The 25,558-nt window shown below is 45.6% G+C and overlaps 1 long non-coding RNA gene across 2 annotated transcripts in view; it reads left to right on the forward strand.

Annotated features, from left to right (window-relative positions):
- The window catches only part of LOC115461546, a 61,024-nt gene that overhangs the window by 8,664 nt on the left and 26,802 nt on the right, over positions 1 to 25,558 (forward strand). Inside the window, exons 2-4 of one of the 2 annotated variants that reach the window (XR_003940726.1) lie at positions 2,290 to 2,378; positions 4,055 to 4,162; positions 11,494 to 12,471. This is a non-coding gene — a long non-coding RNA (uncharacterized LOC115461546). Of the gene's footprint in view, positions 1 to 2,289; positions 2,379 to 4,054; positions 4,163 to 11,493; positions 12,472 to 25,558 lie in introns of those variants that run through there. The other variant, XR_003940727.1, reaches the window with a different exon arrangement.

Genomic DNA, 25,558 nt, shown 5'->3' on the forward strand with positions numbered 1-25,558 from the left:
TTGGAAGTTTTTTCAAGACACTGCTACTCTTATGGAGTAACCTGTTCTTGTAGCTTGGGGTAATCATTTCTGAATGCTATGGACAACCATTCTTTTTCCAGTCTCTTGTTTTCCTTTAACTAAAGTGTCTATTGAACAATAACAGATACACAGCCAGAATGCCAATCAGATTAAGGCCAGTTTACCCTCCCTTCCTCTCAACAAACTAGCAAACAAACCCTGGGACCATTATGGAAGCATGCTTTTCATATCCTCAGACTAGTGGAGGAATAGCCTGGTGGTTAGTGCGTGGGCCTTGATCCAGGTGACCTGTATTTCATTTCCACTGCTGCTGCTCCTGATGCTGGTCAATTCACTTAACCCCGCATTGCCCCAGGTACAAAATTAGTACTTGTATATAATATGCAAACCACTTTGATTGTAACCACAGAAAGGTGGTATACCAAGTCCCATTCTCTTTTGTATGATGGGAAGAGTTGGGTGAGAACAGTTTAATGGACCAAAACAATGAAGCACCTGGCCTGCTACCACTTTGTACCCTATATCATTTAGTTGCAGTAATGGTACACCTGGGAGGCTCACGGCCATAGTTACACACCCTCTACCCAGATCTGCCAAGTTTCCCGTCTCCAGAGAGGGACCTCTCAGCCATTCCAGGATGCCTCCCTACCTCATCCTGGTGCATCATGGGACCTGCAGCACTGATTGCAATGGATGTAATCAGGGACATTGCTTTGGGATGTCAATCTAATACCAGGGCCAGCAAAAACATCTCACTCCTGGAATGGGTAACTTGTCTGCTTTGTGTCCCCCACAATAATACACCTGTGTCTCAATTTGGATCTTCTGTGGCACCAAAGATGTAGGCAAGCAAAAGTACTCACCCACTCCTTGCTGCAACTGAGGCCAGGTCAGCAGTAAGCCACTACAAGGAGACAGCTAGAAAAAAGGGGGACAGGCTCTGTTGAGGGCCCCTCATTTAAATATAAGATGCCCCACCCTAGAGCTTTGAGGAGGCTCTGCCAACACTGGAAACTTCCACCTGCTGTTCTGACAGGATATGGCTTCCCAATGCAGAGCAGGCCTACAGCATAGGTGTCCTGTTCAACAAGAATGTAAAGCAAGAGGAAAATAACACCAGGATCCTTAGTGTGCCCTGAAACTTCTGCTGCACTGCCTATCTAAACCCTGTAGCTCTGATTTTCCAAAGATCAGAGGCTTGAGCTTCTTATTCAGACTTTGCAGTTTTGAGTCTCACCAGAGGGTTGGGACTTTATCAGGGGACCCAGTCTTTTGGTCTCTGAGCTGATTTGTATCTCTGATCACAGGTTCCACAAGTACAGAGTACCAGAACATAGCACCATAATTCTAACCTTTTACAGGAAACTCTGCTGCAGTGTTGGTAAAGTCAACTAATGCATGCCTCCCCCAACCCCGTAGCTGTGATAGTCCAGAGGTCAGAGGCTTGAGTGTATCACACAGGCATTGCAGGTTTGAGTCCCACCAGAGGGTTGAAACATTGACCTCGGGGTTAATTTTTTTTTTTTTTACTCACTGCTGATTTTTCATCTGATCATGATTGCATATGGTAAACGTTATGATGCAATGGTGTAAATTATCGCGCCCACTTTGACATGCAATAATTAGTGCTGATATAGATACCATGTCGTTCGTAGGACTCCAGAGAGTGTGTCTGCATGTTTCTCTGTGATTTTGCTGTTACTTGGTGATATTTGATGATTTTCCTGTGTGTTGTGATTTACCCTATCCCCATTTCACCTACAGCTTCCTCCATTCTCACCATTACCTGCTCCACCTCTGTTTCTTCTTCCCTTCTCCTCATCTGCTCTCCCCTCCCTCTCCCTCTCTCCCAACCATAAGTGCATGAAATTTGGTGTGTTTGAGTTTAGCTGTATTAGTGTGTCTTTTTGTGTGTGTAGTAGGGTTTGCCTTCATGTTTGTATTAGTGTGTGTAGTAAGGTTTGACTTAGTGTCTGTATAAGTGTGTGGGTGGGGTGTGTGTGTGTGTGTGCTGCAGTCTTTGGTGTGTTCCTGATGGTGTCCTATAGTTTTTGTGTTTGTGTGTGTGTCAGTGACTGCAGCACACAGTTATAGCAGATGTGTAGTTTGGTTTGCGGATGGTCCAGAGAGGGAGGCTCACCATGGGAAGGAGAAGGGGCAGGTGCAGCAGGTTTACGGGCTCAGGATCAGGTTTCTGTGCCCAACACAATGGTGTGTGGCTCAATTCTGATTTAATACAGAGATCACATCGCTCTGTTTGCTCTACAGGTGTGTGACCAGTATGGGCCCAGTGATAGGGAGGATGGCTCTTGTGGAGACTGCTACCTTAGCTAACCTCATTTCCCTTCTCAATACAGGTGACCATGGCTGTCTACTAAGGACATGGCTCATAACTCCGATTTTGAACCCCCGGAGGCCAGAAGAGGTTCGCTACAATAGGTCCCAAGCTACGACAAGGGTGGTCATTGAGCATAGATTTGGCCTGCTGAAAAACAGATTCTGCTGTTTGGGCTGTTCTGGTGGTGAGCTATTGTACAGTACCACCATGGTATCTGACATAGAGGGGCATAATCGAAAGGGACGCCCAAGTTTTGCTGAGGACTTCCTCGCAAAATGTCCCGGTGGAGGGGTGGGGAAACCCGTATTATCGAAACAAGATGGACGTCCATCTTTCAGTTTGATAATACGGTCGGGGACGCCCAAATCCTGAAATTTAGGTCGTCCTTAGAGATGGTCGTCCCTAGACTTGGTCGTTTCTGATTTTCAGCGATAATGAAAACCAAGGACATCCATCTCAGAAACGACCAAATGCAAGCCCTTTGGTCATGGGAGGAGCCAGCATTCGTAGTGCACTGGTCCCCCTCACATGCCAGAACACCAACCGGGCACCCTAGGGGGCACTGCTGTGGACTTCATAAATTGCTCCCAGGTACATAGCTCCCTTACCTTGGGTGCTGAGCCCCCCGAAATCCCCCCCTTAAACCCACTACCCACAACTGTACACCACTACCATAGCCTTACGGGTAAAGTGGGGCACCTAGATGTGGGTACAGTGGGTTTGTGGTGGGTTTTGGAGGGCTCACATTTACCACCACAAGTGTAACAGGTAGGTAGGGGATGGGCCTGGGTCCGCCTGCCTGAAGTGCACCCACTAAAACTGCTCCAGGGACCTGCATACCGCTGTGATGGACATGAGTATGACATTTGAGGCTGGCAAAAAATAAATTTAAAGATGTTTTTTTAGGGTGGGAGGGGGTTACTGACCACTGGGGGAGTAAGGGGAGGTCATCCCCGATTCTCTCCGGTGGTCATCTGGTCAGTTCGGGCACCTTTTTGTGCCTTGGTTGTAAAAGAAACAGGACCAGGTAAAGTCATCCATGTGCTCGTCAGGGATGCCCTTTTTTTTTCATTATGGGTCGAGGACGTCCATGTGTTAGGCACGCCCAAGTCCAACCTTCGCTATGCATCTGACACGCCCCCGGAAACTTTGGTGATCCCCGCGACGGAAAGCAGTTGGGGACCCTCAATCAGCTTTCGATTATACTGATTTGGGCGACCCTGTGAGAAGGACGCCCATCTTCCGATTTGTGTTGAAAGATGGGCGTCCTTCTCTTTCGAAAATGAGCCTGATTGTCACAGCCTGCCACATGCTTCATAATCTGGCAATTAGAAGGCGGATGTCTGAGCCAGAGCCACAACCTGGGCAACAGGCCAGGGGGGAGGAGAGTGACGGTAAATTGGAGAAACCCCACCTGGGAGATCTGCCACTGTACTGCACCCACCAGAGAGCAAGTCAGAGAAAATCTGAAAACACATTTCTTGTGAGATAGGTGAGTATGTTTGGGATATGCAGGCGACAGATGATGATGAAATGTGACTGTAGCCTTCTCCCCCTGGCTGTACATGGTATGCCAATACTTTCTTTGACCCCGGCCTTTCTTCTTTCCCCTCCTCCCTTCTCCAGTTGTGTACATGGTTGAACATATGAAATGTGACCCCAGCTTTACTCTTTGTTTTATGACTTCCTGGTTAGGGTGAGCAGGAAGAAGAGAGCCACCTTGGGCATCTGCCACCGCACCGGATCCACCAGAGAGGACAGCATGACAGTGAATCTCTTCCAGACACGTGTTGTTTGGAAAAGGTGAGCATATTGTAAAGGGGTCCGCTTCCTCCGCTCTGGGTTGGGGCCAGCAGCCCAGTTAGGCTCACAGGTTTCCAGCAAAGAACCAGACTGCCATACGGACTTAGGACTAAAGTGCTTTATTCTCAATGCAGTTCACAAACAGGGTTCAGGCCGGGTTCAAAACTCCAGCCAACATTCAGTTCCTTAACAGTTCAGGCCCGCTTCCTTTGCACTACCTCCCCACTCTCTCAGAAGGGCTTAGTCAAAGTTCAGCCTGCTGTTCTATACATCCCAATAATGCAACCCTTTCACAAACAGTCTCTTCAAAGGAAACCACTACTTAATGCCCCGTCCTCTTCACAGCACCCAGGAGGACCCTGTACCAAACAGGGCTGGCAGCTTTCTTCCTACCTCACAGCACCACACCCCTGTGGCCTCTCACACTGCCTTCATGTGCTGGACAGGGCTACATTTACATTCTCTCACACCACGGCAGCTTACTCTCCCCCCGCCCCCCCCCCCCCCACCATGGAAGCTCCAGTAGCAGGCCCTTTCCATACTTCACCTACTCCATGGCAGCTTCTCTCTCAATCAGTTTCCTCTCCCTCCTGGTGGCTAGGAGCCACCCGGAAATCTCTCTCCCTCTCCCCCCTTGGGGTCATCTTCGACTCCTCCCTCTCCTTTTCTGCACATATTCAGCAGACTGCTAAAACCCAAAATTCACCCTTTCCTCTCTGAGCACACTACCAGAACCCTCATCCACACTCTTATCACCTCTCGCTTAGACTATTGCAACTTGCTTCTCACAGGTCTCCCACTTAGCCATCTCTCTCTTTTTCAATCTGTTCAAAATTCTGCTGCACAACTAATATTAGCCCTCTCCTCAAGTCACTTCACTGGCTTCCTATCCGTTTCCGCATACAGTTCAAACTCCTCTTATTGACCTATAAGTGCATTCATTCTGCAGCTCCTTAGTACCTCTCCACTCTCATCTCCCTACATTCCCCCCCGGGAACTCTGTTCACTGGGTAAATCTCTTATCTGCACCCTTCTCCTCCACTGCTAACTCCAGACTCCGTTCCTTTTATCTTACTGCACCATATGCCTGGAATAGACTTCCTGAGCCAGTATGTCAAGCTCCATCTCTGGCCGTCTTCAAATCTAAGCTAAAAGCCCACCTTTTTGATGCTGCTTTTAACTCCTAACCTTTATTCACTTTTTCAGAATCCTTATTTTATCATCCTCGCTTTAATATTCCCTTATCTCTTGTTTGTCCTGTTTGTCCTAATTAGATTGTAAGCTCTGTCGTACGCTGCGTACGTCTAGTAGCGCTATAGAAATGATAAGTAGTAGTAGTAGTGGGGAAGGGGGTAACTGGCTCCCCTAGCACTGAGCCACTGCTCCCCCTGCTGGGGTTGGAAATCCTATCCACCATTTGGGGGCTACCCTTCTCTGCTGCTTGCAAGGGCTTCTGGGAACCGTAGTTCAGGGATTAGCTGCTTCTCTGTGGGGCCCCGAGTGCTAGCTTTGTCACAATATGCAGGATATACAGGTGATGGTGATTAAAGGTGACCCCCCCCCCCCCCCCGGGCTGCACATGGCTGAATGGACAAAATGACTGACTCCAGCCAGGATCTTTGTGTGTTTCCTCCTGCTCAGAGTGTCCAGGAGCTTCCTGCAGATGTGCGGCAGCATTTTGTATGTCATGTTACAGCTCTCCCTTTTCATCTTGCTGGTCCTACTCTGCATCAGTGTTGAACATCAATGTGTTAAGTTTTGAGCATTGGAAAGCTATGTCTAGTTACATCAGACAATTGTGTTGGGCAAGCTGAAGTGCAGTTGGATGTCCTAGAATTGACCAGCCCCCACCTCTACTGCTGTCTCCTTTCAGTGGGTTACTGCTGACTGTGTCTCAGTAGCAGCAGGGGGTGGGTCCTGGACCTGGATATCAGTGCCACGTGTCCTCATCTTTTGGGGCACAGAGGTTCCTAACATAGTAACATAGTAGATGACGGCAGAAAAAGACCTGTATGGTCCACCCAGTCTGCCCAACAAGATAAACTCACATGTGCCATTTTTTGTGTATACCTTACCGTGATTTGTACCTGTCTTTTTCAGGGCACAGACTGTATAAGTCTGCCCAGCACTATCCCCGCCTCCCAACCACCAGCCCCGCCTCCCACCACCGGCTCTGGCACAACCCGTATAAGCCTGCCCAGCACTATCCCCACCTCCCAACCACCAGCCCTGCCTCCCACCACCGGCTAAGCTTCTGTGGATCCCTTCCTTCTGAGCAGGATTCCTTTATGTTTATCCCACGCAAGTTTGAATTCCGTTACCATTTTCTTCTCCACCAACTCCCGTGGGAGGGCATTCCAAGCATCCACCACTCTCTCCGTGAAAAAATACTTCCTGACATTTTTCTTGAGTCTGCCCCCCTTCAATCTCATTTCATGTCCTCTCGTTCTACCGCTTTCCCATCTCCGGAAAAGGTTCGTTTGCGGATTCATACCTTTCAAATATTTGAACGTCTGTATCATATCACCCCTGTTTCTCCTTTCCTCCAGGGTATACATGTTCAGGTCAACAAGTCTCTCCTCATACGTCTTGCAACGCAAATCCCATACCATTCTCGTAGCTTTTCTTTGCACCGCTTCCATTTTTTTAACATCCTTCACAAGATACGGCCTCCAAAACTGAACACAATACTCCAGGTGGGGCCTCACCAACGTCTTATACAGGGGTATTAAAACCTCTTTTCTTCTGCTGGTCACACCTCTCTCTATACAGCCTAGCAATCTTCTAGCTACGGCCACCGCCTTGTCACACTGTTTTGTCGCCTTCAGGTCCTCAGATACTATCACCCCAAGATCCCTCTCCCCGTCCGTACCTATCAGACTCTCACCGCCTAACACATACATCTCCCGTGGATTTCTACTCCCTAAGTGCATCACTTTGCATTTCTTCGCATTGAATTTTAATTGCCAAACGTTAGACCATTCTTCTAGCTTCCGCAGATCTTTTTTCATGCTTTCCACTCCCTCCGGAGTGTCCACTCTGTTGCAAATCTTGGTGTCATCCACAAAAAGGCAAACTTTACCTTCTAACCCTTCGGCAATATCACTCACAAATATATTGAATAGAATCGGCCCCAGCACCGATCCCTGAGGCACTCCACTACTCACCTTTCTCTCCTCCGAGTGAACTCCATTTACCACCACCCTCTGGCGTCTGCCCGTCAACCAGTTCCTAATCCAGTTCACCACTTCGGGTCCTATCTTCAGCCCGTCTAGTTTATTCAAGAGCCTCCTGTGGGAAACCGTGTCAAAAGCTTTACTGAAATCTAAGTAGATTACGTCCATAGCACGTCCTTGATTTAATTCTCTGGTCACCTAGTCAAGAAATTCAATGAGATTCGTTTGGCACGATTTCCCTTTGGTAAAACCATGTTGTCGTGGATCTTGCAACTTATTTGCTTCCAAGAAATTCACTATCCTTTCCTTCAGCATCGCTTCCATTACTTTTCCAATAACCAAAGTGAGGCTTACCGGCCTGTAGTTTCCAGCTTGTTCCCTATCACCACTTTTATGAAGAGGGACCACCTCCGCCGTTCTCCAATCCCACGGAACCTCTCCTGTCTGCAAGGATTTATTAAACAAATCTTTAAGAGGACCCGCCAGAACCTCTCTCAGCTCCCTCAATATCCTGGGGTGGATCCCATCCGGTCCCACTGCTTTGTCCACCTTTAGATTTTTAAGTTGTTCATACACACTCTCTTCCGTGAACGGTGCTATATCCACTCCATTCTCACATGTACTTTTGCCAGTCCATTGCGGTCCTGCTCCAGGATTTTCTTCTGTGAAAACAGAACAAAAGTATCTATTTAGCAAATTTGCTTTTTCTTCATCATTATCTATATAGTGGTTCTCAGCATCTTTCAGTCTCACAATTCCCTTTTTAGTCTTCCTCCTTTCATTAATATACCTGAAGAAAGTTTTGTCACCTCTCCTTACACAGAGGTTCCTGGTTTGGAAACAGGCTAACAAATGAGTGGGGGAGGTGGTGTGCATCTGGGACCAGAGGCTGGGTTACAGTACCATGTGAGTGCACAAGTCAGGGACCTGGGGGCATCCTAGTTGTTGTTTCAAGCAGGATTCTGTGTTTGTTTTGCAGTTGGCCTGTATTGTTGTCTGCCTTATCCCATTAGCTGAGCTGCACTGACTCTGTAATCTTGTATTAATTCATGTTTTGTTTGATGTAATTGTGGGAGGGCAGTAAAGGCCTCATAGCCTCTTCCTCATTCTGTGATACTATGCTAGAGGAGGCTCTGAGGCCAGACTGTTCCCAGTGGTCAGGAGACCTGTGTCTTAGTCTCAGAACCCTGATATCAGACAGGGCAGCCATATAAGCATGAAAACCCAGGGCAGCCATAGAAACCCCAAACCAGTGGCGTAGCCAGAAGGCAATTTTTGGGTGGACCAACAGGTCAGATGGGTGGGCAGCAGGGCTGCCAACTTTTTGAAATTGAAAAACTTGCCACCTGATGCCCCACACCATGCTCCACCACTACCCCACTCCCAATAACTTCAATGAGGGTAGCAGTGCAGGCTTCAGTGACTGCAGGCCACATTGAGGACTAGGGGGAAGTACAAGAGATTGCAGTCTTCAGACTCCATTGAGCCTCCGTCCCCTAACACACATACTTAGCCTGTGTAGCAAGACCAAACACTTTTCAGCTCATCTTTCCAGTTACACGCTTTAGAAATGATCTTAGAAAGTATAGTCTAGTATTAAAGGCGAATAAATTGTGCATCCACAGAACCCCCTGGCCCTCCCCCAGTGGTGCAGAGCAGAGTTCGGACATTTCCCCATAAAATTCACCGTAATCTCAACAGCCGCCATATAGTAAATAAAACAATCTTTAAAACAAAATGTCACTCAGAACCAAGAGCAAATCTACGATGTCAGCATTAACTTCCAAAACAAGGATCCTACCTATGAAGAAGGCATTGCTCTACATATTACAATGGGGCCCTAAAATATCAATACATCTATTGGGAAAACTGAACAAACCAAAATTACTACAGAAGGCTACATAGAAAATTCATACTAACAGAATACCTCAATCACACACACGGAACAAAAATGCCAAATATAGAATAATTGACTACAAATTATAAACATATATATAACCAAACTCCCAAGAAGCCAGACCTTGCTTGTAATATAATACCAGAGAAACAGAAAGAAATGCATTTCTTCCTGTGCAAAATATAAAGATATAAAGTTGCACTCCTCTAACACCAGGGATGGTGTTAGAGGAGTGCAATTAGAGCAATTGCTCTTGGTCCCTTGGCCAGAGAAAGCCACAAGCATGATGGAAGCTGAAGGCAGTACAGCCTGGTGATGGGCTTTGGGGTTCCCTCCCAAATTTATTGTCTGGGCTCCAGCCATGTCTAACACCAGCTCTGGCAAGATGTACATTCCAAATCTGACATAGTCTAATCACAAAATAGAAAATAAAATTATTTTTTCTATCTTTTGTTGACTGGTTATTTTATTTTTCAAATCAGCTTGGTCCTAGTCTGTGGTTTCTGCTTTCCTCTGTCTTAATTCACTCGCCAGGGTCTCCTGTATTTGTCAGGTTTTCTCTCTCCATGTCCACCATCCATCTCCCATCTCCGTGCCCTATAGTTCCTTGTCCAGTATCTCCACTATGTTCAGATTCCTGCATCCATCACCTTTTTATCTCCTACCCGTGTCTAGCATCATCCCTTGTGTCCCTATGCCCTCCCATGTCCAGTACCTTCTGAGTTACTATTCTCCCTTATGTCTAGTATCTCTCCCCTGTGTCCATATACCCCCCTCCCAGTGTCTAGCATAGCCTTATTCCCATATTCCACCCCCCTCTCTGTCAGGCATTGCCCCTCTGTGTTCATATGTCATCCCATACAGCATCTCACATCCGTTTCTGTATCTCCCCTTTCTCTCTTACCCACACAAATGTCTCTTTCTCCTCTCCAATCCAACCTATCCAGCTTCTCTCCTTCTCTGTTCCACCTTTTGGCTCTTTCTCCCACTGTGGGTTAAATATTTGTTTCCTTCATCCCCTTGATCCGTCATCTCTCTTCCTTCCCTCTAATCTCTCCCCCTGGTACAGCACCTCTCTCCCTTCCCTCCAGACTCCCCTGCAGGCCTTCCGTTCAGCCTCTAGCCCCCCCTAGCTCCAACACCTCTCCCTTCCAGCCTGCCCCCCTTGCAGGTCCAGCAACTCTCTTCCTTTCCTCCTGCCCACAGCCTCTCCCCCTTGCAGGCCCAGCACCTCTCTTCCTTCCCTCCATCGCCCTCCCTCCCCCTTGCAGGCCTACCACCTCTTTCCCTTGCCTCCGTCCCCCCCTCAAGTCCAGCTCCATTCTCCCTTGCCTCCAGCCAGCCACTCCCCCCCCCCCCCTTGCAGGTCCAGAATCCCTCTTCCTTCCCTCCAGCAAGCAACACTTCCCCTTGCAGGTCCTAAACCTGGCTCCCTTCCCTCTAGTCAGCCACCCGCCCTTGGATGTCCAGAACCTCTCTCCCTTCTCTCCAGTCAACCCCCCCCCCCCCCACACACACACAGGTGCATTCACTGTCTCCCAACCTGCCCCTCTCCCACTCAGCAGGTACAGCCACTCACTGTCAGCTCACCCTGCAGGTCAGCATTACTCCGTCCTTTTTCCTCCCTCCTTCTTGCTGCATTTCTTGTAGTTTAAATTACGGGCACTGGCTGACAGTGATTCACAGATGAAGACCCGCTCTGGGGCCTTCCCTCTGCTGTGATCCGCTCTCTCTGATGTAACTTCCTGTTTCTGAGAGGGCGGATCGTTGCAGAGGGAAGGCTTCAGAGTGGTTCTCTGTGAATCGCTGCCGGCTGTCGCCCTTAATTTAAACTAGATGCTTCATGGCAAGGGGGGGGGGGGGAGGTGAGGAAGGGAAAAGAAAATTCACCTCAGCCACCACTGCAATGATGTGATTATGATTTATTATTTTTGGGTGGGCATTGAGTGGAAATGGGTGGCTACACCCCTGCCTCAAACACCATTTCCTCCTGTCCTATTATACCCCCATTGTTGAGTACAGTGAAATCGGGGAGACTCATTGACTAACATGAAGATCCCATGGTCCCCCATTTCCCCTCCCCCTTCATGTCATCCCTTATTGTTGCTATCTCCTGTCCCCCCCCCAACCTGCTGATGATAGATGGCCCGAAGCTCCTCCCACATGCTAGTGACCTCTTCCCTGAGCAACAGCTGCTGTTCATTGCTCTGTCTTCACAATACTCCAACCTTCTATCCCCTTTCTCCTTCTAATTTCAGTGTAGCCAAGACCTTCTCTGGACATCTGGAGACATCATCTTCAGGCAGTTTTTCCTCCCCTGCCGGTGGCACATGTTCCAGATGGTCGGCCTGCTCCCATGCCTGTGTTTCCAATATTGTCTTTATCTGCCTGCAACAGCATAATGTTGGCATCTGCTGCTGCAATGGACCATGGGGCTGGGGTGTGTAGTGTGAAATTTTTGGTGGTGGGAATATCGTGTTACAATTGGGAGATATAGTGGGGCCAAATGATGTAGCCTAGTGGTTAGGGCTGTGGCCTAGGAGCTGGAGCAATGGCTTCAAATTTCATCTTACTGACTGCTTACCCACTTACTGAACCCTGTACAGCTTGCGTGCTTCCTAGACCAGCATAGCGTATACAAGAGAGAGATTGACTAACTGTATTTCCCGGTTAAACCAGACATTAGAATCCCTTTTCTGGCTGGGGCCTGTGAGCTAAAGAGGTGTGGGGTTTCTGATGTCAGCTAGTGAAGTCTGGGGTCCCGGTCAGTCACCATTTGTTATTGGTCTATATTATGGATTCCTATCTATTATCCCCCAAGATCTGGATGAGGTTCCCATTCACTCACTGGGCTCTTTGCTGGTCCCCCTGAGGCAGAGTTCCTCTAGGTGGGGTTCCTCCTCTTCACTGTCACTCTCTTCCTCCCTGGCATGTGGGCCAGGTTCTTACTGTTTCTCTGGTCTTGCCTCCACCTTCTAATAGCCATATTATGTAGCATGCCAATAGGCTGTGACTATGTCACATACCTTGGTGGAACTGTACAATACCTTGACACCAGAATGGTCAGGTCAGCGGAATCTGGTTTTCAGCTGGCCAAGCATTTGCTCTATGACCACCTAGTTGCAGCTTGTGACTGCTTAACTTCTGGATTAAGTGAGGCTCTGGCTGAGGGCGTCGGTGATTAAGGGCACCAAAATACCCAGCCTCTGACTTCACCTGGTCTACAGATTAAGTATAAGTACATAAGTATTGCCTAGGGTTACCATATTTTGTCCTCTGAAAAAGAGGACACATGTCAAGCCCCCTGCCCCGCCCACACCACATCCCCCTGCCCCGCCCACACCACGTCCCTTTCGGATCCTCACCTTGCCTTTCTTGCTTTCACCCCGCCCCCCTGTCACATATTCCCCTCCCCCTTATTACATATTCCCCTCCCCTCCCCTTACTTACTATCTACTGCCCTGGTGGTCTAGTGACCTCTTCGGGGCAGGAAAGAGCCCCCCTCTTCCCTGCCCGGAGCGCTGCCTTGCCCTGCATCATTCTCGGTCTCAGCTCGGGATTCAAAATGGCCACAGAGATTGAAGTCTCATGAAGCTGCTTCAACTCTCGGTGGCCATTTTGAATCCCGAGCCGAGACTGAGAAGGATGCAGGGCAAGGCAGTGCTCCAGGCAGGAAAAAGGGGGCTCTTTCCTGCCCCAAAGAGGTCACTAGACCACTAGGGCAGATAGTAAGGGGAGGGGAGACCCACGGTGCCGCCCACCTGCCCGTTTGTCCAGAAATCCGGACAAACAGGCGGGCGGGCAAAACCCGCCGGACGCCCCGGACATGTCCTCAAAAAGAGGACATGTCCGGGGAAATCCGGACATATGGTAACCCTAGTATTGTCATACTGGGAAAGACCAAAGGTCCATCAAGCCCAGCATCCTGTTTTTCAACAGTGGCCAATCCAGATCACAAATACCTGGCAAGATCCCAAAAAGTACAAAACATTTTATACTGCTTATCCCATAAATAGTGGATTTTCCCCAAGTCCATTTAATAACGGTCTATGGACTTTTCCTTTAGGAAGCCGTCCAAACCTTTTTAAAACTCCACTAAGCTAACCGCCTTTACCACGTTCTCTGGCAATGAATTCCAGAGTTTAATTACACGTTGTGTGAAGAAAAGCCTTTTCTAACCTCTCTCTCCCCCCACCCCCATTGGTCTGGCACTGCTCCCTTACCCCTGGGTCTCCCCTCTGCTACTCCCTGCCTTCTCTGATGCAATTTCCTGTGGGCAGGGCACAGCAGAGGGAAGACCTAGGGGCTGACCGAAGGCAGACTGTCATGCTGCTGTTGCTGCACTTTGCGACTGATTTAAACTTTACAGGCTGTGAGGGAGTAAGAGAGGTGAGGGAACAATGCCTGACCCCAGGGAGGGAGACAGAGGAGGGAGAAAGAGAGACTGGATCAGTGGGAGGGAAAGATGTTGAACCCATGGAGGGGGGGGGGGGGGAGGGAGGAGTGCCAGAGGTGTTGCAGTGGGGGGAGGGGCTGCTGCCAAAGCGAGTTGGCTCAGGGCACCACTCTGCCTTGAGCTGGCCCTGACCTCCTTCTCTGGCCTCTGGGGGTTGAAAATCAATAATTAGATGGGTGTCGGGGTTGTAGAATGCTCCCTACCTACTAGCCATCTGCCTCTGATTTTCCCACTCTAGAAGGCCTTGTGGATGTCCCTGCATTAAAGCACATAGGAAGTGTACCAACACCCAGGATAGTATACACACACATCTGTAATCTCACATGTTGCATTTCAGATAACCTGCACATTAATGGAATGGTATCCCAATTTCTTGCCATTGCTTCACTATTAGCAGGTGGCCTGAGGGCGATATGGGTCCCATCAATTGCACGAACACAGAAGGGAAATGAGCAATATTATAGACACTGTCATTGTTTCCTGCTGCTCAGCCTCATGCATGAGGAAACGGATATACACAGTGTCCCCTTTCAGGATGGCCCCCAGCAGCTGGCTAATGGTAAGGGAGGCAGCTGCTTGGCTGATCCACCTACATCTCTTAGTGGAGTGTCAAAATGTCCAGTAGCCAGAAAGGGCAAGGCTGTGGTAAGTCACCCAGGTCTTCTAGTAGCACCTCATACAAGTGTTCTATGGTGTCCTTATAGAACCTACACCCTGCCACTTCTCATCTGCTCAGTACTGTTAGGCTGTTCCTTGCAACAGCCTCTACTGGAGTCTGAAATGGTCAAGTAGCGAGAAAGACCGCAGGTTGTGGTTTTAGATTTCCATCATATCTTTTGCCTGCCCATTTATGTAACCTTGAGTGTTTGTAGAACAAGGGTAGCGTCTTCAAGGGACTATGAAATGTGTTACATCTCGGGACCCTGTACCATAGAGCATTGCCATTGAGAATGTGTTTTCCAGTAAAATCTAACATATGGATCTGTCTTCTCGCTGGGCTGCAGGAGGGAAAATATGTGTGGGGCATCATGGTTCTGTTCTCAAGTTGTACTTATTGTTTGTGTACCAGTGGGCCAGTAAGGGTTATGTGCCTCATCACATATGTTGACATTGACAAACCCTGTTATCTTGTATTTATTCTGTTCTGTTTAACTTGATTGTGGAGGGCCAATAAAGGGCTCACTCCGTCTTACTCATTCTATCAAGGTGTGGTCATTTGTTTTTGGAGGGCCTGGGCCCAGTGTCATCAAGCATTGCAGCACACAGAAGAAACTGGTGTATACCACCCCTGCGAGTAGCAGGTATTGCATATAACAACCCAATCGACTGCTCTTTCCCCAATACTCTTCACAGAACTCATGACACCTGGGGAGTCACCTTAGAACCTTTTTAGCACATCTGGCAGCCATGGGCATTGAGATAAAAACACAGGACACCCATATAAACCTGAACTGTGGAACCTGTTTGATAAAAATCAAATATGTTTGAGTCCAAAATAGCGTTATCTTGTGGTCTAAAAAATGGAAAAGATAAAAGGCTTCAAGGGAACAATGTATCTAGGGGAGGGGGAGGAAGGTTATTGATAAAAGGGGCATTGTCAGCAGGGGACAGAGGCAGGGAGGGTGCCCAGATACTCCTGGAGGTGCCTCAGGAGGGGAGGCAGACATCAGGGTCCTGGGAGGGGTCTGAGCCTAGCAGATGACAAACCAGGTGGACTAGACCACCTTCCCCAACCCTTGGTCACTGTTGAATGACCTTGGGCCTACCCTCAACCATCTTCAATACAGGATGAGTTCCAGGAGCAGGTGCATATCAAGCTGCAACTGCCCCTACAACTGGTTGAGCGTCTGCTCTCAGTAGTGGAGAGGAGGAGGGTTGACCCCCAAGCATTGCCCTGTGTTGGAGGTGGACCAACCCCTCCAGAGGCCAATCCAGCTGCCCCTGGGGTGGCACCTGGGCTCTAGGATTAGCAGGTTGGGGTGGGGGAAGGAAATAGTGATCAGGGAGGTGAGTGAGGTGTCCTACTCCTCCCTAACTGTAGCATCATCATCCTCCTTGTCATAAGAACATAAGAATAACCATACTTCGTCAGAAAAATGGTCCATCTAGCTTAGTATCCTGCTTCCAACAGTGGCCATTCCAAGTCACAACTACCTGGCAGAAACCCAATTAGTAGCAACATTCCATGCTACCAATCCCGAGGCAAGCAGTTTCTTCCGCCATGTCCATCTCAATAACAGAATATGGACTTTTCCTCCAGGAACTTGTCCAAACCTTTTTTAAACCCAGATATTCTAACTACCATTACCACATCCTCCGGCAATGAGTTCCAGAGCTTATTTTTTAAGTGAAACAATACTTCGTTCTATTTGCTGTAAAAATATTTCCATGTAATTTCATTGAGTGTCCCCTAGTTTTTGTAGTTTTTGAAAGTGAAAAATTGATTCACTTTTTATCTGTTTTGCACCACTGAGGATTTTGTAGACCTCAATCATATACACCCTCACCATCTCTTTTTCAAGCTGAAGAGCCCTAACCTCTTTAGCCTTTCCTCATATGGGAGGGGTTCCATCTCCTTTATCATTTTGGACACTCTTCTTTGAACCTTTTCTAATTCTGCTGTATCTCTTTTGAGAAACGATGAGAAGAATTGAATGCAATACTCAAAGTGAGGTTGCACCATAGAGCAATACAGAGTGGAGGAGTAGCCTAATGGTTAATGCAGTGGACTTTGATCCTGGGGAACTGCGTTCAATTCCCACTGAAGCTCCTGTGGCTCTGGGCAAGTCACTTAACCCTCCATTGCCCCTGGTACAAAATAAATACCTGAATATGTGTAAACCACTTTGAATGTAGTTGCAAAAACCTCAGAAAGGCAGTATATCAAGTCCCATTTCCCCCTTATTTTGCATCCCTTTCCTAATAATTCCTAGCATCCTGTTTGCTTTTTTGGCCTCTACCACACACTGGGCAGAAGATTTCAGGGTATTGTCTACAATGACCCTAGATCTTTTTCTAGAGTACTGATGCCTAAATTGGACCCTAGCATCAGGTAACTAAGATTTGGATTATTCTTTCCAATGTGCATCAGTTTGCATTTGTCCACTTTAAATTTCATCTGCCATTTGGATGTCCAGTCTTCCAGTTTCCTAAGGTCTTCCTGCATGTGTTTTGACAACTTTGAATAGATTTGTGTTATCTGCAAATTTAATCACCTCATTTGCCATTCCAATTTCCAGATCATATACAAATATGTTAAATAGCACCGGTCCCAGTACAGATAAGTACATAAGTATTGCCATACTGGGACAGACTGAAGGTCTGTCAAGCCCAGCATCCTGTTTCCAACAGTGGCCAATCCAGGTCACAAATACCTGGCAAGATCCCAAAAAAGTACAAAACATTTTATACTGCTTATCCCAGAAATAGTGGATTTTCCTCAAGTCCATTTTAATAATGGTCTATGGACTTTTCCTTTAGGAACCCATGCAAACCTTTTTTAAACCCCCTAAGATAACTGCTTTTACTACATTCTCTGGCAACGAATTCTAGAGTTTAATTACACGTTGAATGAAGAAAAATTTTCTGATTCATTTTAAATGTACTACTTTGTAGCTTCATCACATGCCCCTTAGTCCTAGTATTTTTGGAAAGAGTAAACAAACGATTCACATCTACCCGTTCCACTCCACTCATTATTTTATAGACCTCTATCATATCTCCTCTCAGCCATCTTTTCTCCAAGCTGAAGAGCCATAGCCGCTTTAGCGTTTCCTCATAGGGAAGTCATCCCATCCCCTTTTCATTTTTGTCGCCCTTCTCTGTACCTTTTCTAATGCCACTATATCTTTTTTGAGATGCGATGACCAAAATTGAACACAATATTTGAGGTGTGGTCTCGCCATGGAGTGACACAAAGGCATTATAACTTCTTCATTTTTGTTTTCCATTCCTTTCCTAATAATACCTAACATTCTATTTGCTTTCTTAGCCGCTGCTGCACAGTGAGCAGAGGGTTTCAACAGATCATCAACGATGACGCCTAGATCCTTTTCCTGGTCATTGACTCCTAATGTGAAACTTTGCATTACGTAGCTATAATTTGGGTTCCTCTTTCCCACATGCATCACTTTGCACTTCCTCACATTAAAAGTCATCTGCCATTTAGATGCCCAGTGTTCCAGTCTTGTAAGGTCCTCTTGTAATTTTTCACAATCCTCTTGCAGTTTAACAACTTTGAATAACTTTGAGGCATATTTTCAAAGCACTTTGGGAGGCTAAGTTCCATAGGTTTCTATGGAACTTTGGGAGGCTAAGTGCTTTGAAAATGAGCCTCTTTGTGTCATCAGCAAATTTAATTACCTCACTAGTTATTCATCTTCTTCTGGCTTGTCCTGCTACCTCATGTGGCCTGATGTTAGAAATCCCATTGCTAGTTCCTGGCCTCCTGAGCTACGTGCATGTTGAACATATTTTGTCAGGGAGACAGTCTTTGGCCTTCAAAGGGCCACAGCTACACTCTCAAGGAGGTGGCACATGCTAAAAATGCTAGAGTGGCTTTGTAAAAGACCACCTAAATCTATGCATGAGGTCTTGCAGTGGTCTCCTCTCCATTGTGCTTATATTTAATAGTTGCTTGCTATGATTTAGGAGGTGGTAACTGCAGAGCCTGGAATCTCACACATACACTCTGTTCTATTCTTCTAGTGCTAGCTGCTATCTCTGTCACCTTGCAGTGGAAAGAATCAAGTGGGGGAATCTGGGAGGCAGGAGTGGAAACAGGCAACTTGGGAGCAGTTAGGCCAACAGAGTTCCCTCTTGTTAACAAATAATTTGCCTGTATTTATAAGATCTACCCCTGTTTATTAGGCATGATGGGCTGTCTTCAAAAGAGACTGGAGATGGTCCTTCAGTGATGTCCATATTTTTGCTAAAATCTAGATTCATACAGCATTAAATTGATTCTCAATGGTAATTGTGAAGATGAGGGTGTTCTCTTGACATACATACATTATTTAGCAATATAGATTCATCCTGCGGAATTTCTTAAATGTGCATTCAGAAGTGCACAGCGCAAAGCAGCAATAATCACAGTTCATCAGATTAACTTGCTAATACTGTGTAAACATGACATTCAGCATGTGACATAGTCAGGAACCTGAAAAGTCCCATAACTAGGATTGCTGGAGGCCTCTTTACATCATGTGATGGTTTATTGTAATCTCAGACTGCTCACAGCAGTATATGTGTTTGAAAATCAATGAGAATTTTATTTTACTATTTAATGTATGGTAATATGTGTTTGTAAGGTAATTTTATCCAAGTTTTCAAACCAGAATACTTTTGCTTGACTTATATATTTAAAATGCATTAATTGGAGTAAAAAACAATTAAAAACTGTTATTTTATTCACCTTCCACAAGTAAGATCTCCTGTTGTTGAGTGTTTGCTTTAAGCCTCGATGTTGCAAGCATTGGCTGGACTTGAGTCTCGAGGAGTGAATGAATATAGTGAGAATCTGATACATCTCACTTACCATTTGAATTTTTTAAAAGTTTTTTTTCTTTGTAGCAGTATTCTGGAGGGTTAGTAAACCTACCACAACTCCTGTACTCATGGAATTGAAAGCTAATAGTAATAGAGAAAAAAATTGGTATTTCTGAAATTATTATTTCAAAATACGTTTAATCTGGACCGAATCTACACTGAACTTGATATTTGGACATGTATAATTTTTTTCTCCTGAATTGTAATTGTATGCTATACTTTAATCACTTAAGGGGTCTTTTACTAAGGTGTGCTAGTGTTTTTACCTTGTGCCAAAAATCAGCTGATGCTAGATGCTGAGATTCAAATTCAAATCAATTCTTGTATACCGCTAATATCCTCTTTCCAGGGTTCAGTGCGGTTTACATTCTAGGTGAGACAAAAGCAAATAGTGTTAGTAGTATGAGGTATGAGAAACAGAGACCACTGGTGTAATGCATGAGATTAAAAACATTAAGGAAAGGATAATGGATGATACTAGGAGGTAGAAGTCATACTGGATTGTTATGAAGTAGTCTTTGGGGCGAGAAAAGTTTTTAGCCTCTTCCTGAAGTTCAGGTAGCTGTTTTCTGTTCTGATGGGAATAGGTGGAGAGTTCCATATTTTGACTCCAAGAACGGGGAATAGAGAGCTGAAAAACTTCTGATGTCGGTTTGTGTTTTGGAACGGTGATGCAAGCATCAGTTGTTTGTCTGTTAGACTGGAAAAGACATAGCAAAGCAGTCTTAGCAGTTCAGAGGTGAAGCCCTGGAGGATTTGAAAAACTAAACAATCAGCTTTGAACCTGAATCTTTCTGCTAAGGGAAGCTAGTGCAGTTTATATAGATGAGTTGAAACCCTAGAATATCTATTCAATCTGTATATAAATCTAGCAGCTGTGTTCTGTATGATTTGCAATTTTTCTGATATTAACAATACCAAGAAATAGAAAGTACAGTAATCCAAGTTAGGTAGAACTAACATTTGGACTAGTAGTATGGAGGCTTTTTGGTCGAAGAATGATCTGACTAGACGTAGCTGTCTCATTTTGAATAGTGTTTTCTTCCATAGCTGGTTAATATGGGAAGAGAAGGTGAGTGAAGAATCAAGCAAGACCTCTAGTACTCTTTTTAGATTGTAAGCTCCTTGAGCAGGGACTGTCCTTCCATGTTAAATTGTACAGCGCTGCGTAACCCTAGTAGCGCTTTAGAAATGTTAAGTAGTAGTAGTAGTACTCTGGTTTCAGATCGACTGTAAAGATTTAACCATTGGTCAAAGATATTGATGATGGGACCTCAACTCCCTGATTTCGGAACCACAGGACCTTAGTTTTTTTGCACATTCAATTTCAGTTTATTGGTCATGGCCCAGGTGCTAACAACAGTCATACCATTTGCTACAGAGTTAAATCTATGTTTGAAGCTGTCACTGGTAAGAGAAGCAGGATGTCATCCGCATACGATAATAGTAGTTCATTTAGTCCCAGGTGTATTGAGGCAAGAGATGACATAAAGAGATTGAACAGGATAGGTGAGAGGGGAGATCCCTGCAGGATCCCACAGTTAGAAGATCAGGAGTTGGAAAGTTGGTTGTTTTGCTTGTCAGAATAGCTTCGATTTGATAGGAATTCGCTGAACCATTTGAACACAGTCCCTGGTATTCCTATCTGATCCAGGTGTTTGAGTAGCAATGTGTGGTCAACCGCATCAAATGCTGCTGATATATTGAATTGGAGAAGAATTAGTTGGTCGCCCTTTCATAGGTGTTGTTTGATATATGTAGTTAGAACTAGCAGTAATGTTTCATACTATGTGATGATCTGAAGCCAAGTAGTGACCAATGTAAAGTAGAAAATGTTTCCAGATAAAAAGAGAGTAGTTTACTAATGTAGGTTTCTAATGCTTTAGTAAAAAGGGGTGTGCTTGCCACTGGGTGGTAGCTTGCAGGCGATGTTACGTCTAACTCAGATCCCCTCAGTAGTGGAGTTAGAAAAAGTTTGCCCATATCAGGAGGAAGAGAGTCAGTTTTTAACAGCTCATTGAGATTACCGAGTAACCAGTTTACTGCTTCCATAGGAATGGATTTGAGTAGGTGTTTTGGGCATTGATCCGGGGAGCAGTCGGCTTGGGAGCATTTCAACAGAGTAATCTTACATCCTCAACTGTGAGTGGCTGAGAAGATTCCCAGTTTCGGTCAGTTTTGAGTCCTTGGATTAAGGCTAGTAGTATTAAGGGGATTAAGGCTGAGCTACGGGTTGGACTATTTTCCTCTGTTGGTGTAGCTTTAGATAGTTCGGACCTGATTTGGAGGATCTTGTTGGCCCATCGGAATATAATGGGCATCTCAGTGTTTAGCACCAGCTGATTTTTAGCATGAGCTAAAAACGTTAGCGCAGCTTAGTAAAAGGCCCCCCTGTAATATTGTAAACAACTGTAAAGCTTCAGTCGTGTTAAGCAGTATTAAGGGGTCCTTTTATCATGTCATGTTATCAAGTCATCAAGATTACTGCAACTCACTCTACGTTGGCTGCAAGGAGCAAATACTCAAAAAAACTCCAAACAGCCCAGAACACGGCAGCCAGACTCATATTTGGCAAACCAAAATATGAGAGTGCAAAACCCCAATGAGAGAAGTTACACTGGCTCCCACTCAAAGAGCGTATCACGTTCAAAGTATGTACCCTAGTACACAAAATCATCCATGGTGATGCCCCAGCATACATGTCAGACTTGATAGACCTACCATCCAGGAATGCTAAAAAATCTTCTCGTACATTCCTCAATCTTCATTTCCCTAACTGCAAAGGTCTAAAGTACAAACTAATGTACGCATCAACCTTCTCTTATATGAGCGCACAGCTCTGGAACGCATTACCACGTAACCTGAAAGCGGTCCGCGAACTAACCAACTTCCGGATACTAAAGACCCATCTCTTCGACAAGACTTATCACAAAGACCAAGTCATGTGAAACTCACACCTATACCATGAATGTAAATCAATGCCTCCTGTCTCTTACTTTTATGCTTTCCATTACCATCCAACACAAACCCTGCTGTAACTCCAAATGCCTAACCTCTTCTCATTTCCACTATCCATGATGTATTGTAAGCCACATTGAGCCTGCAAAGAGGTGGGATAATGTGGGATACAAATGCAATAAATAAATAAATAAATGTCGCGCTAGAAAATGTCTGGTGCTGCATTTAGCATGTGAGTTTGGCATGTGCTTGGCTACTTTCTAGTGCAGCTGAAAAATGGACGTGATCATGTTATTTTTTAATGGCCTCGTGCTAATTTCCCCATTAGCACATCACCATTACTGCCGGGAGCCCTTACGGCACCTATTTAGGAGGCAGTAAGCTTCTGTGGTACTTGATTAGCACAGGCATGCCTACTGTCAGACTTGTGAGTTCTTGTACCAAGTAGAGCGCTGCTGAGCCCGGTACTCAGACCAGGTTCTGCTTGGTGGACGGACAACCCTGGGTTTCACCTGTGCTGACCGCCGTTCCACAGAGGTTGAGCCCCTAGGTACGGGTGGCCTGCAGGACTTACGAGACAGAGCTGGAAGTGGGGTGGTGAACGTATCGGCCAGGCAGGCAGCAGGTCAAGAGAGTAATCCAGGTACAGGCAAAGTCAGTAGGCAGGCAGCAGGCAAGAGAGTAATCCAGGCATGGTAAAGTCAGTAGGCAGGCAGCAGGCAAGAGAGTAATCCAGGCACAGGCAAAGTCAGCAACGAGGGACAAAGTAGAAAAGAAGCAAACTACTGAGCAAGTAACACCTACCAAAGTAGAAGCCGAAGCATGGAATCCAGGAAGAGCTCAGCTGATAAAGTGCTGGCGTCTGACAGCAGGGACCAACAGGGAGAAGGAGCACAGCCATAGGACAAGAGCAGGGGAAAGAAGAATCAGAAGACCAATAGGAGAGAAGCAAGGGAAGCCAGAGAGAGAGAGAGAGAGAGAGCAGACTCAGGTGTGTGGAAGCAAAGCAGCCTGGAAGCCAGGCAGAGAGAGAGCAGAACCAGGTGCATGGAAGCAAAGCAATCAAGGAGCCTGCAGCCAGAGAAGAACTACACACACATGGCTCAGGGCTGTGCCAGTCAAGTGTGTGTGTCGACGGGACCCTGCGCAGCCCGAGAACGCCGCTTGCATTGAGGTAGAGGACATGACACCTACTCTCCGACCCAGACATGCCTCCTGCAGCAAAATTTTTAAAAATATTTTTTACCTAGGGGGTAGTGCATGCTGCTGGTCAAACTACCATGGGACATCTCAGCATATATATACTCAATTTTCTACTATAAACAACCCTGTATTGCAGGTGCCAGTGCACATGTATGTATGAAAAAATACGTGGAGAAAAAAAGACTTCAGAGCCCTCAGGAATAATTCTCTTTACAATGATATATTCAAAACAAGAGAACTCCTTACTTCAATCATTAGTCTTCACAAAAAAAACTCCACTCTTCTGATTCACAAAATACTAGTGCATGCACTTCAAACAATACAAAAGGTAGAGGCTATTTTTCCCGCCATAAAGCCGGTGAACACTATCAAAATTATAACTTAGCTTGTATCTTCTAAATGTCCATTCTTTTCCAAAATGTCAGCTACAGAAACGCCCAACAGGAGAACCCTGTTTCGCCACCACCGGGCTATTTCAAGGGCTAGTATTTTCTTTCTTCAAACAATATTATTCCACCACTGCTTTGCCCCTTAATGGCGTCTTTAAACTTCGAATGGCTTCCTTACTCATTATATAACTGACTCTCCCCCGTCACTTCCTCTGACGTCATATCCTTCTTGACGTCCAATGCTTTCCAGGATTCCCAACCCGTCACTACAGGTTAGGAGTGCATCATAAAAAGGCTTTCCATTCTATCGATATATTTAACCCCTTTGGGATCACAGTTTGTAAAGAAAAAATCCATCGTTGTTCTTTTTGTCTAAGCATTTTTCTCACATCTCCTCTCCTCTCCGTCACAACAATCTGTTCCAACACAATACAACGTAGTTCTGAAAATTCATGATTTTTCAGTAAACAATGAGAAACCAAGGGTTCGTATGTTTTTCTGGCTTGTATGCAGTGACGATGTTCAATCAACCTTGTCTTCAACATTCGAGATGTTTGCCCCACATAATACAATTCACAAGGGCATTTCAATAAATAAATCACATTTTTTGATTGACAATCTGTGATAGCTTTCAGCATAATTTTATGGACACAGAGGCTGGCGGGCTCGAGGCAGAACGAATCGGGGTCAAAACCAACGGCCCCAGACAAGGTCACAAAGACACGTACAACAGTGGTAAACATATCTAATAGAACCCTGAGTAGTGATGAGATCAGTGTATTAAGCAAGGGTCTCACGTTTGTTCCTACGGGGTTTCATGATGTTTTCCAAATAAGGATGGAATTAGAGAAATTCATCCGGAAATTGAATTTAAAATTATATTTTTTCACATTGGATCAAGAGCATGTGCCAGATAGATCTATAGTCAGTGAACCCTCGAAATGGACTCCATTAGGTGTTTTGGATGCTGATTTGCTCACCTTTAAAAAATGTATCTTGCAAGAGTTAGAAGAAATGGAATGTACTCTTCCTAAACGTAGTTTAAATTTGCAAAGAAATGAACGTATGGCATTGGATAATTTAAAGAACGACACAGACATAGTGATTCGGAAAGCGGATAAGGGTGGAGCGGTGGTTGTTCAGAACACCAGAGAGTATATAGGGGAAATATATCGGCAACTAACCAACGCTGATACATATTTGGAATTGAACATAGACCCGTCGGATGAGATTCAACTTCAATTGCAAGACCTCTTAAAAGAAGGACGGAGTTTAGGCTTTTTGACTAAGAAAGAATATTCTTTTTTAGACTTTCAGGGTTTCAAAATTCCGGTATTTTATACTCTCCCAAAAATACATAAAAACATAAGTAATCCTCCTGGGCGACCCATTGTGGCAGCAAGAGGCTCATTGTTGGAGCGTCCTGCACAGTACATAGATAAGATATTGCAACCATTTTTGCAGAACATCCAATCTTACATCCAAGATGGTTCTCATTTTTTGAGGCTATTTGAAAAGAAAAAAACAGAAATAAGTAGCACTACATTGATAGTGACTTTAGATGTGGTGGCGTTATATACGTCAATTCCCCAAAATGAGGCTATTCAAATACTAGAACAGATTCTAGAAAGTAGGGCACGTCCTCATATGATTCCCACTAAGTTTATATTGGATCTGATTCAGATTACATTAACTAAAAATTATTTCACGTTTAATAAAAAATATTACATACAAAAAACGGGGATTTCAATGGGTGCAGCATGTTCACCC

The sequence above is a fragment of the Microcaecilia unicolor genome, chromosome 2 (genome assembly GCF_901765095.1).
Source record: "Microcaecilia unicolor chromosome 2, aMicUni1.1, whole genome shotgun sequence".
Classification (NCBI taxonomy): domain Eukaryota; kingdom Metazoa; phylum Chordata; class Amphibia; order Gymnophiona; family Siphonopidae; genus Microcaecilia; species Microcaecilia unicolor.